The sequence below is a fragment of the Nuphar pumila genome, chromosome 17 (genome assembly GCF_984573655.1).
Source record: "Nuphar pumila chromosome 17, dmNupPumi1.hap1.1, whole genome shotgun sequence".
Taxonomy (NCBI): Eukaryota; Viridiplantae; Streptophyta; class Magnoliopsida; order Nymphaeales; family Nymphaeaceae; genus Nuphar; species Nuphar pumila.
Window position 1 is genome coordinate 38494977 of NC_143265.1, and position 19492 is coordinate 38514468.

Sequence of the window (19492 nt, forward strand, 5' to 3'; positions counted from 1 at the left end):
TTTTCTAAACCGGTTTACACGGTTTTTGACTTAAAACTGGAAAAAAAATATAATAATAATAGTAAACCGGCTGAACCGGTTTGAATCTTAAAAAAAAAAAAAAAAACAAACCGGCTTGAACCGGTTTGCATCTGTTACAAACCGGTTCAAACCGGTATGTTGTTTTTAAAACCCCAAAAACAGAAAACAATCGGGCGCCTCCCCCATTTACGCCTGAAACCTCTCTTTTTTTCCCCTCTTTCCCTCTCTTTCCCTCTTTTCTCACCCTCCTCCACCAACACCGGGCCATTCCTTACCTACCTTCCCTTTCTCCCTCTTTCTCTGTCAAATCCGGCAACCGGCGGTGGTGGAGCTTCCTTCCGGCGACGGCAACGGTGGTGGAGGTCGCCAGCTTCTTCCCTCAGGTTCACGGTACGGTGAGTGCTGAGTTCTCTTTCTTCTCTTACTTCTTCTTCTTCTTCTTTTTCTGATTCTACCGATTTCCTCTTCTTCTCCTTCTTCTTCTTCTTCCTCCGATTTTTCTTCATCCTCTGTATCTTCTTCTTCTTCTGATCTTCTACTTCTTTGTCTTTTTCTTTATTCTCAATCGATCATCTAACTGTGTCTGTTTTGTTTCAGAAAAATAAAAAAATAAATACATCGAGTTTGATTTCAGCATCAGCTTTTTCTACTTCATTATCTTCTTCTTCAATTAAATTCTGTGTGAAAAAGAGAAAAAACGAAAAAAAATCTAAATAGTTGCTATGTCAGATTTTTCTGTTCATCGTCCAATTGTCTGTTTCTTTGATTAGTTATGTGGATTTCTTTAATTCATTAGATCTAATTGTTTGCAATTTGTTTGTTAAAATTTACGTTTCATAAATTTAGTCCATTAGTTATTTGTTAAATTCTGTTTTCATTCACCGCACAAAATAAATTTCTGTTGTTTAGTTTTTAATTTCCTGTTATCGATTATTCCAGTTCTGTATTTTTTTTTCTCTCATTCTCGCAATGTCATGCATCTGATTTTGTTCACTGTTACAATTTTCAATTTCCTGTGTTGATTTGTTTTTACTGTGTATCCGTTCATTTTCTTATTTGTTCATTCATTGCATTTTCCTTTTATGTTTTTTCTTTCTATGCAATTTTTGTTCATCATCTATTGTTTGTTTTCTTCATTTTGTAATTGTTAGTCAAGACTATAGTTAAGTAGTTAGGTATTAGTTAAGTGAGTGAATTAGTTTTTAATTGCCTTGTAATTCATTAGTTAGTAGTTAGATTATAACTGTCATTAGATTCCTTTCGTGATTTCTTTCAGAATTTTTTTTTAGTATTATATTTAGTCTAGCATAATTTCTATTTCGATCTTTTGTACTGCTCGTGTCCTTTGAATTGTGCAGGATTGCACGAGACTGGAGCGGAAGCGATTACGTGACACGAAGTACGAAGAATAAAGCTTCTTTTTGCTTTTATTTTTAGAATTAGGAATTTTAATTGGGTTTGTAAATATTGCACTTTATGCCCTCTGCGAAGGGTATTCATTTGTTGTAATAGCTAGTTGTTTTTACTTTTCTGAACATTTTACATTTCAATAATTCAGCAATAAAGATTAGTTTAGACTGGTGTGTTTGAATACAACATATTCCCGTTCCCTGAGTTCGACCCGGTCTCATCCACTAGTGAGAACCGGTTTTTATTATTTGATGTCTGGTTTTCATATGTTTTTCATATAAAAATCTTTTCAAAATTTACAACGATTTAAAAGAAGACATCAAATTTTTGGCTCCGTTGCCGGGGAACGGCGTAATATTAGTATTCACTTTATTGCCTAGTGTTTGTGTGCATTTAGGTTTAGAACCACGTATGTGCATATCTTAGAGACGAGCTTACTTTTCTGCACATCCCACCTATTAGGATTCCCTTAGAGGTGACTGTGTACGATTGGTACCGTACACATAGATTTTATCTTTTTATGCATAATCTCTGTTATGTGTAACTGCGTGGTGTTTGTTTAGTTTTTGTTGTTTTTAGTTCACTCGCTTTGTGGTTTGCGTGGTTTGACCGCTTAGTGCGTTAGTTAGGTAGAAAACCTAAAGTTAGGACGTGTGCTACACCGGTCTACTCTAAGGTGTACGCAATGGCTGACGATCATCAATTGATCCGTCCTTTGAGGGAGTACTTCATGCCAAATACGTATACTCCAGCCTCCTGCATCATGAGACCTGATGTAGGAGCGAGCCATTTTGAGATTAAGGCCAGTGTGATTCAAATGTTACCTTCGTTTTATGGCCTTAGCAATGAAGACCCATATCGTCATCTCGACGAATTCCTTGAGATTTGCTCGACTGTGCGAATCAATAATTTTGGAGACGATGCTATGCGGTTGACTTTGTTTCCATTCTCTCTCAAAGATAAAGCCAAGCACTGGTTAAAATCTCTTGAGACGGTTCGTATTACTACTTGGGAAGGAATGCAAAAAGAATTTTTAAAAAAATATTTCCCAATTGGTAAGACAAACCAGTTTCGTAAAGCTATAACCAGTTTTTCTCAAATTGAGGGAGAACAGTTTCACGAGTCTTGGGAGAGATTGAAAGATCTTCTCCGCAAGTGTCCCCATCACCAGGTGCCTCGTTGGCAGTTGGTGCAGTATTTTTATGACGGGCTTACTGAAAAGCATCGTCAAATGGTTGATTCGTCTTGTGGGGGCACTTTTATGCTCAAAAGTGAGGACGAGGCGTGGTCTCTATTCGAGACCTTGAGTGAAAACACGATGCATCATAATTTGTCTTCACGGTTCGATAGGACTACATCTCTGCCTAGTGGTCCTAAAAAAGTTGGGATTTTCGAAGTTGGGTCCGAATTAGAATTGCGTACCAAGGTTGACCAGTTGACTAGGAAGTTAGATCAATTCCTAGCCAATTCTTGGAGAAATCCAATAGAAAGAGTGTGCGAGATATGTGCTAGCCCTGCACACTGTGCTGCGGATTGTCCGGCAGCGCCATTATTTCCTGAATTCGTTCAGGAGCAGGTGAATGTTGCCCAAGGTTTTGCTAGACCCATGCCCAATTCATTTACATCCTCATATAACTCAGGTTGGCGAAACCAGTTTATTTTCCCATCCCATCAGCCCTCCCAGACACAGTATAGACCCAGTAACCCTTCACAAGGTTACTCGCATCCTATATTTCCACAGGTTCATTCCCAGTATTGTTTACCTTCTCCTCAGGAGCCCATTCCAAGTTCATCATTTCAAGAGAAGATGTTAGAAGCTTTTTCTGATATCAAGGCAACTCTTTGTTCCCATACGCAGTCAATAGCCAAGCTAGAAACTCAAATGGGACAATTAGCTCGGACATTAAGTAGACAAAGTCAGGGGAACCTTCATAGTCAGTCTGTTGTCACATCCAAGGGAGAGGATTCCATGTTATTTGATTTGCAACCCACTACTTCACAACATGAGCAAGTCAAATCTGTTACATCCCTTCAGTATGGGAAGGCGTGTCACCCTACTCAGGAATCGACTCATGAACCCCATATTATTTCTACTGACGAGTCGATTTCTATGATACCTCAACAGAAAGGGCTTTACTCACAGCATACATTTTCATCATATAAAGCCCCATCTTCTCAGCCTTTAGGATCACCAATCGTTTTGAGTAAGCAAGAGGTGCAGATGCAGAAGGTGCTTGACCAAGTCAAGCCTGATCATATTCACCACTTATCTGAAGTAGCATTCATTGATACTCGGTCGGTCCTAGACTCTCGATTCTTGACCAGTCTCTCAGATGAGACTAATCTTTGTTCTTCACGTCGAGAGAGTTATGATCCTACATTTGGAGGTAGAAGGGATGGAAACACAGTGCGTAGTGTCACAGATGACACTCTTTTCTTCATAGAGCCCGGTTGAGTCTGACTTCATGTCCATTGATCTCATGGACGATGAAGGTTTTTCCAGGGATCCGTCTGGCTGGGGACGTGAAACTTAGCGCTTTATGGGAGGCAACCCATATCTTGTACATTATTCGGTTTACTTAGAATTTATAGATTTTATTATGTTTTTACTTTTTAGTTTTCTTCATGAGTTTTTCATATTCTTTTTGTTTCATTCATGGTTTCATGTTTTGTCCTGTATACATTGCATTCATTACATTCATAGAACGTGTATTTTTAATTCATGTCAGGTTATTCTACTCTTTCCCTCATTTATTTCTCTCATGTGCATTCACTTAGTTTCATTCAAGCATGGGGGAGTGCCACTGGGACAGTGTCATTCAAGCATGGGGGAGGGTGTAGTTTGCACACCTTGATATTTCTGTTTACGTTCTTGCACATGTTTACACATCTCTCATGAAAAGTAGATTTTTAAAGAAAAAGTTTGAACTTATATGGATGTTATTTCAAATCTAATGTTTTTAGAGGATTTTTAAGCCCCACGAAATTTTTTTCTGACATAGATCTAAAAATTATGGTTGTTTATGCGAAGTTCAAAGAAATGATGATAGATACATGTTAGAATTTATTTTGAATCATAAATATGAATATGCACAGCTATTTTTGAAAAACTAAGCAAATGAACAAAAGCGTAAAAATGAGCTCAAAAAGTGAGAAAAAGCATGTGTTAGGTTGTTTGGATAATTCCACAATCCTTAGTAGATGGAACTTAGATGTAAGTTGAAACTTTTAATTCCATTTTTGAAAAGGAAAGTGGAAAACTTTGTGATCCTAAGTAACTGAGAACAAATACAAGTTGAAATGTTTGATTCTCATGTTATAAGGGTAAATGAAGGAAGTCACTTTTATGTCTTAGTTGATATCTTTTGGGATGTATTGAAAAAGTATAGAAGATATTGACATTGCACAAGGCATAAAAGCAGACCACACGCAAGCTATATGAGAAAAATAAGTGCGCAAAAAGAAAAAGCGTGAAAAAAAAAACGAAAAGAGCTTAAAAAGAAAGAAAAGTTCAATGCTTAGAAGTGTGATTGAGAAAACCTGTGTGGAAAACATATGAGTGAGGATAAGTAAATAATAATATGTTTTTATTGGATTTTCTAAGAATAAAACATAAATAATTGTGATATTTAGAAAAGTGAAAGAAATTCTTTTTTGTGGTGGTATATAAAAGACTCTAATTATGTTTTGATTTTGAAATAACAGGAAATATTTATGAAAATAAAGTCTTTAATTACCTACTGCTTATGAGGATGTGTAATATTATGCATACATGACAGAGATGTTTGTGGGTAGCATCACTGCAAACCCTCACGAGACCTTACTCGTCCACTGGGGTAACCCAGGGGTTGAAAGGGCTTGTTGCATGAGCCAAATGCAACCGTGATTCCTACGAAAGTGAGTTAGGTGATAGTTTGATTTCTTGCATTTTTCTAGTTTGCTCGAGGACTAGCAAACCATAAGCATGGGGGTATTTGATCATGCATATAATTCAGGGTTTATTAACATTTAAATATGCATGATTTTATGAAATAATGTTTCAAAAACCCAATTTTATGTTAGTTTTTGAGTAAATGTGCTAAAATGATTTAAAAAATAGAAAATGCATGAAAATTAGTTTTATTTTACAATTTTATACATATTTTAGTTTTTGTTATAATCATAGTAGTTAGTTTTAGTTTTTTTTAATAAAAATAAAAAATATATATAGAGTAAATAGTTTTATATTCATTTTAAGTATTTGTTTTTAGAAAAGAAAAAAATTTAGTAGAATAGTTTTTATTTTCCTTATAAATGAAATAAAGTTTTTGAAAATTTTTCTAAACCGGTTTACACGGTTTTTGACTTAAAACTGAAAAAAAAAATATATAATAATAATAGTAAACCGGCTGAACCGGTTTGAATCTTAAAAAAAAAAAAAAAAAAAAAAAAAACGGCTTGAACCGGTTTGCATCTGTTACAAACCGGTTTAAACCGGTATGTTGTTTTTAAAACCCCAAAAACAGAAAACAATCGGGCGCCTCCCCCATTTACGCCTGAAACCTCTCTTTTTTTCCCCTCTTTCCCTCTCTTTCCCTCTTTTCTCACCCTCCTCCACCAACACCGGGCCATTCCTTACCTACCTTCCCTTTCTCCCTCTTTCTCTGTCAAATCCGGCAACCGGCGGTGGTGGAGCTTCCTTCCGGCGACGACAACGGTGGTGGAGGTCGCCAGCTTCTTCCCTCAGGTTCACGGTACGGTGAGTGCTGAGTTCTCTTTCTTCTCTTACTTCTTCTTCTTCTTCTTTTTCTGATTCTACCGATTTCCTCTTCTTCTCCTTCTTCTTCTTCCTCCGATTTTTCTTCATCCTCTGTATCTTCTTCTTCTTCTTCTTCTGATCTTCTACTTCTTTGTCTTTTTCTTTCTTCTCAATCGATCATCTAACTATGTCTGTTTTGTTTCAGAAAAATAAAAAAATAAATACATCGAGTTTGATTTCAGCATCAGCTTTTTCTACTTCATTATCTTCTTCTTCAATTAAATTCTGTGTGAAAAAGAGAAAAAACGAAAAAAAAATCTAAATAGTTGCTATGTCAGATTTTTCTGTTCATCGTCCAATTGTCTGTTTCTTTGATTAGTTATGTGGATTTCTTTAATTCATTAGATCTAATTGTTTGCAATTTGTTTGTTAAAATTTACGTTTCATAAATTTAGTCCATTAGTTATTTGTTAAATTCTGTTTTCATTCACCGCACAAAATAAATTTCTGTTGTTTAGTTTTTAATTTCCTGTTATCGATTATTCCAGTTCTGTATTTTTTTTTCTCTCATTCTCGCAATGTCATGCATCTGATTTTGTTCACTGTTACAATTTTCAATTTCCTGTGTTGATTTGTTTTTACTGTGTATCCGTTCATTTTCTTATTTGTTCATTCATTGCATTTTCCTTTTATGTTTCTTCTTTCTATGCAATTTTTGTTCATCATCTATTGTTTGTTTTCTTCATTTTGTAATTGTTAGTCAAGACTATAGTTAAGTAGTTAGGTATTAGTTAAGTGAGTGAATTAGTTTTTAATTGCCTTGTAATTCATTAGTTAGTAGTTAGATTATAACTGTCATTAGATTCCTTTCGTGATTTCTTTCAGATTTTTTTTTTTAGTATTATATTTAGTCTAGCATAATTTTTATTTCGATCTCTTGTACTGCTCGTGTCCTTTGAATTGTGCAGGATTGCACGAGACTGGAGCGGAAGCGATTACGTGACACGAAGTACGAAGAATAAAGCTTCTTTTTGCTTTTATTTTTAGAATTAGGAATTTTAATTGGGTTTGTAAATATTGCACTTTACGCCCTCTGCGAAGGGTATTCATTTGTTGTAATAGCTAGTTGTTTTTACTTTTCTGAACATTTTACATTTCAATAATTCAGCAATAAAGATTAGTTTAGACTGGTGTGTTTGAATACAACATATTCCCGTTCCCTGAGTTCGACCCGGTCTCATCCACTAGTGAGAACCGGTTTTTATTATTTGATGTCTGGTTTTCACATGTTTTTCATATAAAAATCTTTTCAAAATTTACAACGATTTAAAAGAAGACATCAGCTATTATGTTGAATTACCATATCTATTTGTAATATATTATGTTCAATTGTTGTATATCGATTTGTAAGATATTATGTGTTTTCTAGTGTTGATTTTTATGATATTTGTAGTATAATTTCTATTATAGAATTACAACAAAGAATTATCGATTTACAACAAAGAATTATAGAATTACAACAAAGAATTATTGATTTATAACAAAGAATTATAAAATTATTGATTTACAATAAAGAATTATAGAATTACAATAAAGAATTATGAAATGTTAAACATTACAACGATTTACGCTAATGAGAGTTAAATGCTACAACTATTTTGTAGCTGAAGAATCCACGTGTGATTCTTGTCTTGTGTTGCTCACTTTAGAATTGAACTGATCCTGTCATGAAATAGAACAATATCAGACATTACATTAAGTTCAACAAGAAATGCAAACATCCTCTTAAAATTGTTACATACCAAAAGACTTGTCAAACTCATGTCATCGTTCGACTCAAACAGGCTGGGAGGATTGCAGGTTTCAATGTTGTAGTCCACGTCTCTAGGGTATTGTTGTATGTTGGAAATTACACAAGTTAAATATTGATAAGTTGCACGTAATACAATTTACATGAGAAGCAATATATTGTATTACATACATGTTCATACGAAGGGCTTGGTTGCTTAGGGGTTGGTTGTTTCTTAAATATTTTCTGGCCAACCAATTCTAGTGCACCCTTTGTTCTCCAACGACTGCGATCAGAGACAAGTTTCTTTTTGATACCCTTTGCTAGGTGAATATTTCTATCATAATCTACAACGTTTACTACTGACTTATTGAAGATGATGTTTACGCTTTGACACAACTTATCATAAGGGTCAGGAAAAATATAATTTTCACCTATGTTAGTTCGATTTCATTTTCTTAGATTGGTCTTCATGAAATAAAATGGACTCATGGTGAATTAACTATCTTTTTTCAAGTAATTCTCTTGACACTTTTCTCATACATACATAGGCTTCTTCGTTTTTCGATGCCAAATCTACAACATGCATAAATGACCTACATAGTTGTTGGTAACGGGAGACTATGTGGCACTTCTCATCAACATCAGATGGACTGACATTATTTGTATCCAGCAGTTCAATCTTTGCTTGTCTCATCCATCTTCACATTATATATGACTCAGGTATTTTTTGTATCTTCTCTTGATTAAGTGTCTTTAATGCATGACGATATAAAATACCTTTGAATTCAAATATTTTGCACGTACATTCAATTGCTCCGTTGTCAATATTGTACATAACATGTGTTTTTTTCCTTTTTGGATGCTCTTCGGCGTCTCATATAACATAGTATTTGTGCATATTCCCATATTGCATATGTCATTCTATGTTGCAATTCATGACCTGTATAACCTTCTTATTAGTCCATTCAAATACAAATAGTGTATACAGATCTATAGGTCGCATCAATATTTTCATGCCCAAAGTTACAGGGCGGGTGTTGAAGCATTTCATATCTTATTCAAACTCATTCTGTCTAAGACTGTCTACAAATAATTTATATTGTTCCATGAAGCGAAACATTGTTAAACATGAATACAAGGTTTTTTTCAGTGTAGCATGCATAGATTCAACTCTTTGTGTGCTTATTATACCAGCACAAAAGTGTTGTCTTCCATATGCCAATGCCCACTTCTCTTTGCCTGCATATAAATGTTGTAACCACACACAGTCTTTAAGGTCATACATCTGAATCATTAACTCCCAATCAAACATAAATGTGATATCGTCTATGCTCTCAAGTACACACTTTCTAAACTTTTTATCAAACCCTGTCTTCTGATTAAAAATATATCCTATGTTGTTAGATGCATTTTGAAAGATATGCTACAAACATAGGCGATGACGTGCATATGGCCATACATGAGACACTGCAGCTGCAATTGCATGATCACCATCTGTAAGTACAGCTCCAGGGTACTTCTCATTCATTGCCTATGTAAAAATCCTAAACAACCACTCAAAGGTTTTCTTGGTCTGGTCATACAAAAAAGCATCGCCTAATATGCAACTCTGTGAGTGATGGTTCACTCTGATAAACTGCGCAAATGACCATTGTTCTGTATTAATCTTCACTGTCGTATAAAAAATAAGCACATCATTGAAGCATTCATAATCTACTCTTAACTTTGAATCTACCCAAAACATATTCACAGCATACCCATCTTCATCCAGTTGCATTGCACTAAAGAAACCAAGGTCATTGCTTGAATTCTTCTATAGGTAATCAACCAAAGAACATATTCCTCCATTCTTCATGTTGTCTGACCTCTTCCTTCTCAAGTGGTTTCTTAGATCCATAGGTGTGAATGGTACATTCTCGCGACCACCATCTATCTGTGCGCATAAATTATATGTCTTCTTTAGTGCACTGCCGACACTATCAACTATTTCAGTAATTGCAGCATGCGCTTTAGTTACTTTACGATGTGACCTTCACATAGGAGTTATAAATGAAGCGGCTAATTCATGGTTATGATTATTGATTAAAGTACGAACTACATATTTCATATTCAGAAGTCTTCTTAACACCATTCTCCCTGGACAACCATATCTTGAATTAGGCTTGCTCCTTGTTGGATTTCCACTTGACTTCTTCCAACCTTGCTTAGAACAAACATATGACTTTCTCACCATGACACCCTGTGTATTTTTTGCCCAAGAATACCTTCTAACACTGAAGCCATGTTTTAAGGCATAATCATTGTAAAATTTGTATGCAGCTTCCTCATTATTAAACTGCATTTCCTCTACGGGAACAGAGTCAAGTGTACTATCATGTAGACTTGAGGTATATGTACCTTTGTCAAGTGCACTGTCATGATCGTCTACCTCATTATCGAATTGCATTTCGTCTGCTGGAATATTCAAGTCAAGAGTGAATCCAATGTATGCACCCTTCTTATCATGTGCATTATTAGTGCACATATTCACTTTTTCAGGTGCGTCGATAGTACGGATGTCCGTTGCTCCATGAATTTTCAATGATTGAGATACATCATCTTCACTGCAACTAGTTGATATGCTCAACATTGTCATGAGCAAAATATCAATTTGCGTTCGCCAACGCATACGTTTACTACGATTTATTTAGGATGCATATAACAATGACTACCGATTAGTTAAGCAAGTCAAAGAAATGATTGAATGAATCACAGTATCAAAGCAATAACATAATAGCTTATAAATCGATAATAACAAACAAAACCATATCTAACAAATCGATACTAGAAAAGACATAATATCTTACAAATCGATATACAACAATTGAGCAAAATATATTACGAATCGGTATACACCAATTCAGTATAATATCCTACAAATTGATATACGATAATTCAGCATAATATATTACAAATCGATATTAACAACCAAAATAATATCTTGCAAATCGATACTAGAAAACATATAATATCTTATAAATCGATATACGACAATTCAGCATAATATATTACAAATCGATATTAACAATCAAAACAATATCTCACAAATTGATACTAGAAAACACATAATATCTTACATTATCTATATACGATAATTCAACATAATATATTATAAATTGATATTAACAAACAAAATAATATCTCACAAATTGACACTAGAAAATACATAATATCTCACAAATCGATATACAACAATTCAACATAATATATTACAAATCGATATTAACAAATAAAACAATATCTCACAAATCGATACTAGAAAATACATAATATCTTATAAATCGATATACGATAATTCAACATAATATATTAGAAATCGATATTAACAAACAAAACAATATCTCACAAATCGATACTAGAAAACACATAATATTTTACAAATCGATATATGGCAATTCAACATAATATATTACAAATCAATATTAACAAACAAAATAATATCTCACAAATTGATATACATATTACTACAATCGCGATTTGCGTTACATTGCATATACTGAGTGAATGGACGATACTGGATGGGGTAGAGGCCCTTGCTCGCATCTGTAACCAAGCATTCTTGTCAACAAATCCCACTCCCTTAAAATATCTTCAAGTTTCCAATCATCAAAACGATAAAATCTACCTATAATAACAAAACAACGCCTTAATGACACTCACGATGACATACATTCTTCAACAATAGCATGATGACATGGAAAGGTACTCACCACACTTTAATGGCACTTGGTGGAATGTTTGTGCATCATTGCTTTTTTCCATACTGCCTAACGAAAATAAAGAAGAAAAGAAGATTGTAAAAAGAGATGGCCGACAAATCCCCCTATGACGCTCACTAATGATCGAACCAGTCGTTAGATTTATAGTTATCTCCATGAGATAGGAACGAATCTGGAAAAAATTTCTATCTAACATAAGGCAGGAACGAGAAGGCGGCCATGCATTGTAACACAAACTAAAAACAAAGGCGGAACGTGCAAATCTATATACGGGGAGCGGAAGGACATTTTCGTCCAACACATATCTATCTTACGAGTGGATATTTCCGTCAAAAGCATATCTACCTTTTTTATATGTTATTTTATTATAAAGTCATCGTGGGCAACATTGGCATATGAATTATCGTGGATCCCAAGATATTCCTCCGTACACACCGGAACATGCGAATTTATGTTCCCGGGAGAACACACAACACCTATCAATGTGTCTGAATCAGACGATCCAACAGTCCATTCTTATAAAATTAACTAGGTAGAATACATCTGTATATGGTTAGATTTTTTTTTTCACGTATAGCTGAAAGGGTGATGGGGGTTTACGTGCGGATGGCCAATCACCTTACTAGATCCAAATGCATTTGTCAGTGCTGGAAATGGTTGTGGTGCCAATGATCGTAAACAGCCATACGGTCTCAACCGTGCACAGATGGAGTCCATGGTGTGAACCGTAGGGTACATTTGCTGGATAGGGGTTTTCGTGACGGACAACTGCTAGAGATAGTGATGGTCTTTTTGGTACTGCACGGGAGATGGACTAGGTAGATGGCATACCTACCCGGGCAAGCTGTCATTTGAACACAAGAATTTCATGAATTTACCAACGGGGCAAAGGCATGAGGCCACACACCCAGTTGTTTTGTAGGGTTTATATTTTGGACGCAACTGCTATGCAAACAAGAGTCATTAACTTGGTTCATTCGTCAGGAAAGTACATGACACAAGTAACTGAAGACTTGCCTGAGATAGGGACTCATGCCACACACGAGTCCAAAGATCTATTTATGAAGCCGAAGGTGATTATCATAATTGCCCTCCTAAACATCCTTAACAAAAGCTACCTCACAATACCTTGTCACATTTTAAGATTCTTGGATTCTTGGACTTTATTAAGTCATGATAATTACTATGAGAACCATAGCTTAAAACTATCACCAAAGAAAAGTTGCTTAGGATAGTTCTATCATTTAAATAACGGGCTTTGACGGTAGACTGTTGTCCCCAAGCTGTGGATGCACCCACCAAATATACCATTGAGCCAAACTGCACTAGACCCTAAAGGAAGGTTCCTGCATTTTATTTCCACCATCATCAAGATTATCAACATCATCATCAATGTCAACATTATCATTATTATTTTTGAAGTCAAATACTAAAATTTCATATATAAAAGTGATTTCATATCTAAAATTGTCTCCGTACCGCAAATGCATTCTAGGGTGCATGTATCTCTTCAAGATGAGAGAGAGAGAGAGAGAGACTACTTAAGTAAGGATTGAAGTGGACATAATACTGAAAGGTGAGTTGTGTGCATTATAATGGTATAAGGTACGAGAGAATTGAATGAGAGTGCGATTCTTGACATAGAAAATGATCTTATTAGGCTCTCAGCAGGGTCAGTGAGCGACTAACAAGTGTAGTGCATAAAATGGAAATGCGTAGCGGGGTGTAATAAATAACACAATTCGTTCGAGGCAAAAGAGCAGCACGAGTCCACAAATGTGAGAACCACCCGAGTGGGGTCAATTACCAAAGCAAGTTATATGTCCCCCCCCCCCGAACAGGGCCGGTACTCCATCTCATGTTCGGGTGTTCCCAAAGAGCGCCACGTATAAGATGCAGACCGACATGTATCCGCATGTGTGTCCGCATCATATTGCATTGTAATTTGGTGTCGTCGCAAAGACTTAAGTACCCTTTACCGCCATTATCTTCCTCTTCCTCGAACGGACATAAATGCTTTCTATCTAGAAAACTGAATTGGCGGTTCGTGAAAAGGACAAAACTGCCCTCCATCGTTATCGCGCCAAAATGTTCCGCAAAGTTTGCATATGTAACAAGCTGTATGTTGTAGGATTTAAATAGTTCAAAATAATTCATTCTCGACCTAAGCAGAAAACTCTACCGGAGCATACTTTGCTTTCATCTGTTGTCGTCGGAGCATCCTTTCCTTTGTTTCGCTACCGCCAGAGCATCTGTTTCCGTCTTACGCGCAGTCGCAGCATCGTTGCCACCTTCTGTTGCGTAGTAGTTGTTATTGTTGCTTACTCTACAGTTGAAATATCCAAAATCTTATTGTTTCGGTGAGTTTCATGTAAGGTTTCGTTATTCAATCTGAAGGTTGCTTCTTATACAAGGATTTGTAAGTTGGATAAATCTTACAACGATGTGTACTTATGAACCCAAATATTTCGATGATTTTTAATCATGATGATTGTTTAATGTGTTGTGCAGGTTAGCAATGTCTGCAGCTCATCAGATTAGAGATACCTCGTCGTTCTATGGTTTGTGTATTAGAGAAGTGATCCGCCAGTCTCATCTATCTAAGATGTTTGAAAGGTACCAAAATGTACTTAAGATTGAGAACGATGAAGACAGGGCGGAAGCCTTGGAATTGTATTATGCGAAGGATTATCCCTCAGATATCGAGGCTGCGGAGCAAAGGAAGAATTCTAAAGAACGAAAGATGCAGAAGAAGAAAAAGCAAAGAAATAAGGAGAAGAATGAAAAGAGAAGGTGGAGGAAGAAGGAGGAGGAGAGGGAAAGGGAATTTAACAATCGAATGAAGGATGCTAAGCCGGAAGTGGAGATGATGATCTTGGAGTTTAAAGCAAGTCGAAAGAGGGTAAATCTACTGAAGGAGGAGGAGGAGAGGCGAAGGCAAATGAATAAGGAGGAGGAAGAGAATGAACAGAATAAGCCTCAGAATGAGAAAGAAAAGGAAAGGCGAAAGAGGGAGAAGGAGTTTGAGGAAAATAAGGAAATGCAAAGGCAGGAGAAGGAGGATGAGGAAAAGAAGGAAAGGCAACGGAAGGAGAAGGAGGAGGAGGAACAAAAGGAAAGAGAAAGAAAGAAGCAGGAGGAGGAAGTGCAGGAAAGAAGGAAACAAGACCTGGAAGAGAAAGAAAGGCGGCGGAAGGAGAAGAAGGAGGAGGAAGAAAAGGAAAGAGAAAGGAAGAAGCAGGAGGAGGAAGTGCAGAAAAAAAGGAAACAATATTTGGAAGAGAAAGAAAGGCGGCGGAAGGAGAAGGACGAGAAAAATGAGAGAGAAAGGAAGGAGAAGGAGGAGGAGGAACAAAAGAAAATAGAAAGGAAGAAGCAGGAGGAGGAAGTGCAGGAAAGAAGAAAACAAGACTTGGAAGAGAAAGAAAGGCGACAGAAGGAGAAGAAGGAGGAGGAAGAAAAGGAAAGAGAAAGGAAGAAGCGGGAGGAGGAAGTGCAGGAAAGAAGGAAACAATATTTGGAAGAGAAAAAAAGGCGGCGGAAGGAGGAGGACGAGAAAAAGGAGAGAGAAAGGAAGGAGAAGGAGGAGATGAAAAAGGAGAGAGAAATGAAGGAGAAGGAGGACGAGAAAAAGGAGAGAGAAAGGAAGGAGAAGGAGGATGAGAAAAAGAAGGAGAGAGAAAGGAAGGAGAAGGAGGGCATGAAAAAGAAGGAGAGAAAAAGGAAGGAGAGGTTGAAGCCGGGAGAGAAGGAAAGGGAAAGGCAGTGGGAGGCAGTGGACCAATCTGAAAGGCCTAGGTTAGAGGGAGAATAAGAGAAAAGAGCGATCAAGGTAAATAAGTCTGTCATGTCTGTGAAGATTTAATACTATGTTTAGCGATTTTGGTATAGCGAGTATTGTGTTAGGTATTAATATGTATAGCGATTACTGTGATAGTTTGTGTGCAACCAATATTATTTATAGCAATTAGTAGAATATTATTTATAAGGACAAATGGAACTAATTTACAATTGGTAGGAATAATATGTTATTTTGTGTTACAGGGAGGTCACAGGAGAAGTAGAACACCAGGTGAAAAGCTCGGAGGTCGGTGTTAATAGTCTGTAGTTCTGTCGTGGTATGGTCAACTGAGTGCATATCAGAAGGACTGATTACGAAATATGCACTTCGGTGGCCTTTTGGATCATCAATATTTTGAAACTTGCTGGAATACCATGACCCACCTGGTAAATAAGTGGAATGATAAGGCTAACACATTCCAGTTCGATTCTTTTGAGATCACCATGACTCTAGAAGATGTGGCGAGGATCACTGGCCTTAAGTGCGATGTCAGTGCTGTCCTATTACGACATTCAAACTATAACGCAAGGGAAAAATGCATGGCCCTTTTAGGAATGTCGATGGATGAATGGAGTCAATGTGATTATGGTGGAATCAAGTCCACCTCAATGAAAGTCTCATTTTTTCGTAATAAATGGGAAGGCCGCTCCGCTACTTGTGCATCTGAAACAGCTGACCAATAATTGCACGACTTCCTTCTTTATTTTTTTGGTCTTACATTATTTTCTGATTGTTCTGGTTCGAGAATAAGTTCCATGTGGCTGCAGTACCTGGCAGACTTAGACGAAGTCGACAACTATGCCTGGGGTGCCGCTATGCTCGCACACTTTTACAGTCAACTCTACCGTGCGAGTAAGGGTACGAAAACAGTTGGGGGATTTTGTTGATTTGTTCAGGTATTTGTTGATTATATACTTAGTAATTGTAGACTAATCTCATTGAAGGTTGTAGTGTTACTAATAATATTGTTTTTGTTAGGCTTGGGCGTGGGAACATATTATCTCATTGCGTCCATGTTGTGGCCCTGCAATTTGTGGTTTTCCAAAGATCAGTCGTTGGGTTACAATAAACGTCACAGTTCATAATGCTAAGTCCATTTTAGATGGGCTGCAACTAAATGAGGTAAACGTTCTAAAATTGTTTACAATTGTGTCAACATCTATCATTGAGTATTATAAATCGTTGTAATGTTTAACATTCTTAAGTAATCATCGCTGCAGGATTGTCTTTCGTAGTACATATTGTTGTTACCATATCATGCTTAAGTAAATTGTAATATATTTGTCACTAGTTATTAAAAAGAATTACCAATGTACAGGTTTTGTGGAGACCTTATGGAGATGAGGAGGACGATGACCAAGACGTCGTTGCAGATGCTGCTAGATTGTCTGACCGCGATTTGTGGCTGTTTTGCAATTATGAAGCCGAGTTGCAGCATGGTAGTCGAGTTCTCCTACAATCTGGCTTGGGGCAGTCTATCTCTAATCAGCCTTTGGAAATGAGAAGGAAGATGAATAGTGGTGGGGCCAGGAACGTGAATTGGCACGATCGCTACAGGGATGAATTATTAATTTGGAACTCAGGTGGTGTCTGTGCCGTATTGTATGATTACAAAGGGGGACAATTTGATCCCTTCTATTTCGAAAGGCATTGAAAACCAATACGGCGAAATCTGGAGATTGATAAAATTGTGAACCCATGCCTCCCAACTGCCCCCTCTCATGTTGCAGCCCAGCCTCTATAACGAAAACGTCGTCTCTCTCTGGTTACAACAACGATTCCCTTAGTAACAAATCGCGATGAAGAGCGAACACTTGCTACAAAAGAGAACATTGTCTCTGCTGCAAGGTTCGAACTTATGGAGAGGGAGAACAAGAAATTAAGGACAGAAGTAAGCAATATGGGGATACAATTGAACTCAGTGGTAGAGATGATGACCAGTTTCTTTAGTAAGCTGGACACAACCAAGAGGCCACCCAGGATAGACAGTCCACCAATAAAAAGAGAGAGACAAGTCTTTGATATTTCATCTGATTCGTCAAGTGCCACAGAATAAACCATATGTAGTCTTTTTTATCACGATAGGTATTTGTTGTAATTATATAATTAATTGTTGTAACGTGACATTCTTTTATTGTTTAATTCTTTATTATTACATCTAACAGACACATTTCGTTTATGGATCTCGTAAATAAATAAACTTTAATCGAAAATAGATGTCTATTTAATTCTTTATAATTGTATAAGCATTTTTGCTCAGCAATCGCTGTATTTGTCTCTGCCTCGATAGAAAATCACAAAAAGGATTTGCGACGTATGTCGTGAACAATAATTGAACGAGTTCTGACGTCGTAAATGATAACAGTCAATAGCGATAAGAAAAGTTTGATGCTTAGAAATCGCTACTGATGATCATAAGTATATTGAAATTGCGCAATAGGATGCCAGCCAGCCAAAATCGGTACGATATGGTTTCCAGTCAGAAATCACTCATTTGCAGAGACACCTTCAATGCAAACCGCGAAATAGGATTGCAATTCATGAGGTCAACAATGCAAACGGCAATGACTTGTAATAATCGACATTTGTAAACAGTGTAAGTCAACATCGATTTGCGGTGTTAAATGATACTAGTATAAAGTGATAATGAACGTTTGTTGTTAAAAAACCGATAAGGAAAGTATGTGGCATGAATATATCGATGTATCCATATATGATAATCAATACAATAATCGTCAAAGATTATTCATACCCAAAAAACGGGTTTGTTCGGGTCAGGTCAATCTCCCACTCAACTATTGTTATAATATGAAGTCAAAACGATGATTTTTAATTATTTAAAATGCAATCATTTAATTTACGGGTGGTTTTCGAAAAAGGGCGGCTTGTGAAACGATAGTTTTTTAATTATTTAAAACGCAATCATTTAATTTGCGGGAGGTTTCCAAAAAAGAGCGGCATGTGAAAAGATATATTTTTATTTATTTAAAACACAATCATTTAATTTGCAGGTGGTTTTCGAAAAAAGGGCGGCATGTTAAAGGACGTTTCCTTTATATTTGACTGACGACATCGATTCCGTAGTTGCGTTGCAAAGGTGACATCGATATCTTCGTCCAAGCATGGAGTTGAAGAAGATGATGGGAGCAATACGACCAGGCATGGCGCAGAAGAAGAGGACGAAGGGAGTAATACGACCAGGCATGCCGCCAAAGGAGAGGACGATGGGAGCAATACGACCAGGCACGGCGTTGAAGAAGAAGACAACCACATCGATAGTACCAATACTAGCGCTTAAGGCGTACATTTTTTGAACCTCCTGACCTGTTTAGTCAACATTTTCCTTTTCATGTTGTATTTTGACTTGTGTTGTTTACTGTAGAAAATAATTTCAATGTTGAACTCTGAATACTATGCTCATGGTGCACTCAGTGCAACATTCATAGACAAGGGTGGGAGGCAACGCCCTAACGAGTTCGTAGATGACATCGAGCAGATGCAAGATGAATTTGCAGACGAGAACACTATCAGTAATTTTGTACGTATGTAACCACTATCAATTTCTAGGTCATCAGTTTGTATGTTTTGAAGTTTATAAATTTTTGCAAACAGACAATGTGTGATTTTGTCAATTATATTGAAAGCAATGCAACGAGCAATACAGTACGCATCATCACCCCTTATTTCATGGTATGTCTGGTCTGCTATTGTTTGATTTGCTTTTAGGACTTACTCACATTTCTTGGAGGTTAAACCTTACTTTTCTGCAACAGATATACGTCCGACGAAAGCCATACACCAGTGGATTCGTAGATGCACTACTTTGTTGGAACAACGATGATGAGTGCGTAAGCTTTTCGAAATTTGAAAAGGTAAGTGAACAAACCTCTTATCCAAGGTTTAGTCGTAACATCCCCATCACGATATGTCGA

At 36.6% G+C, this 19492-nt stretch overlaps 1 pseudogene; it reads right to left on the bottom strand.

Annotated features, from left to right (window-relative positions):
• Nucleotides 1–19492, bottom strand: part of LOC149811893 (uncharacterized) — a 112406-nt pseudogene that overhangs the window by 91279 nt on the left and 1635 nt on the right.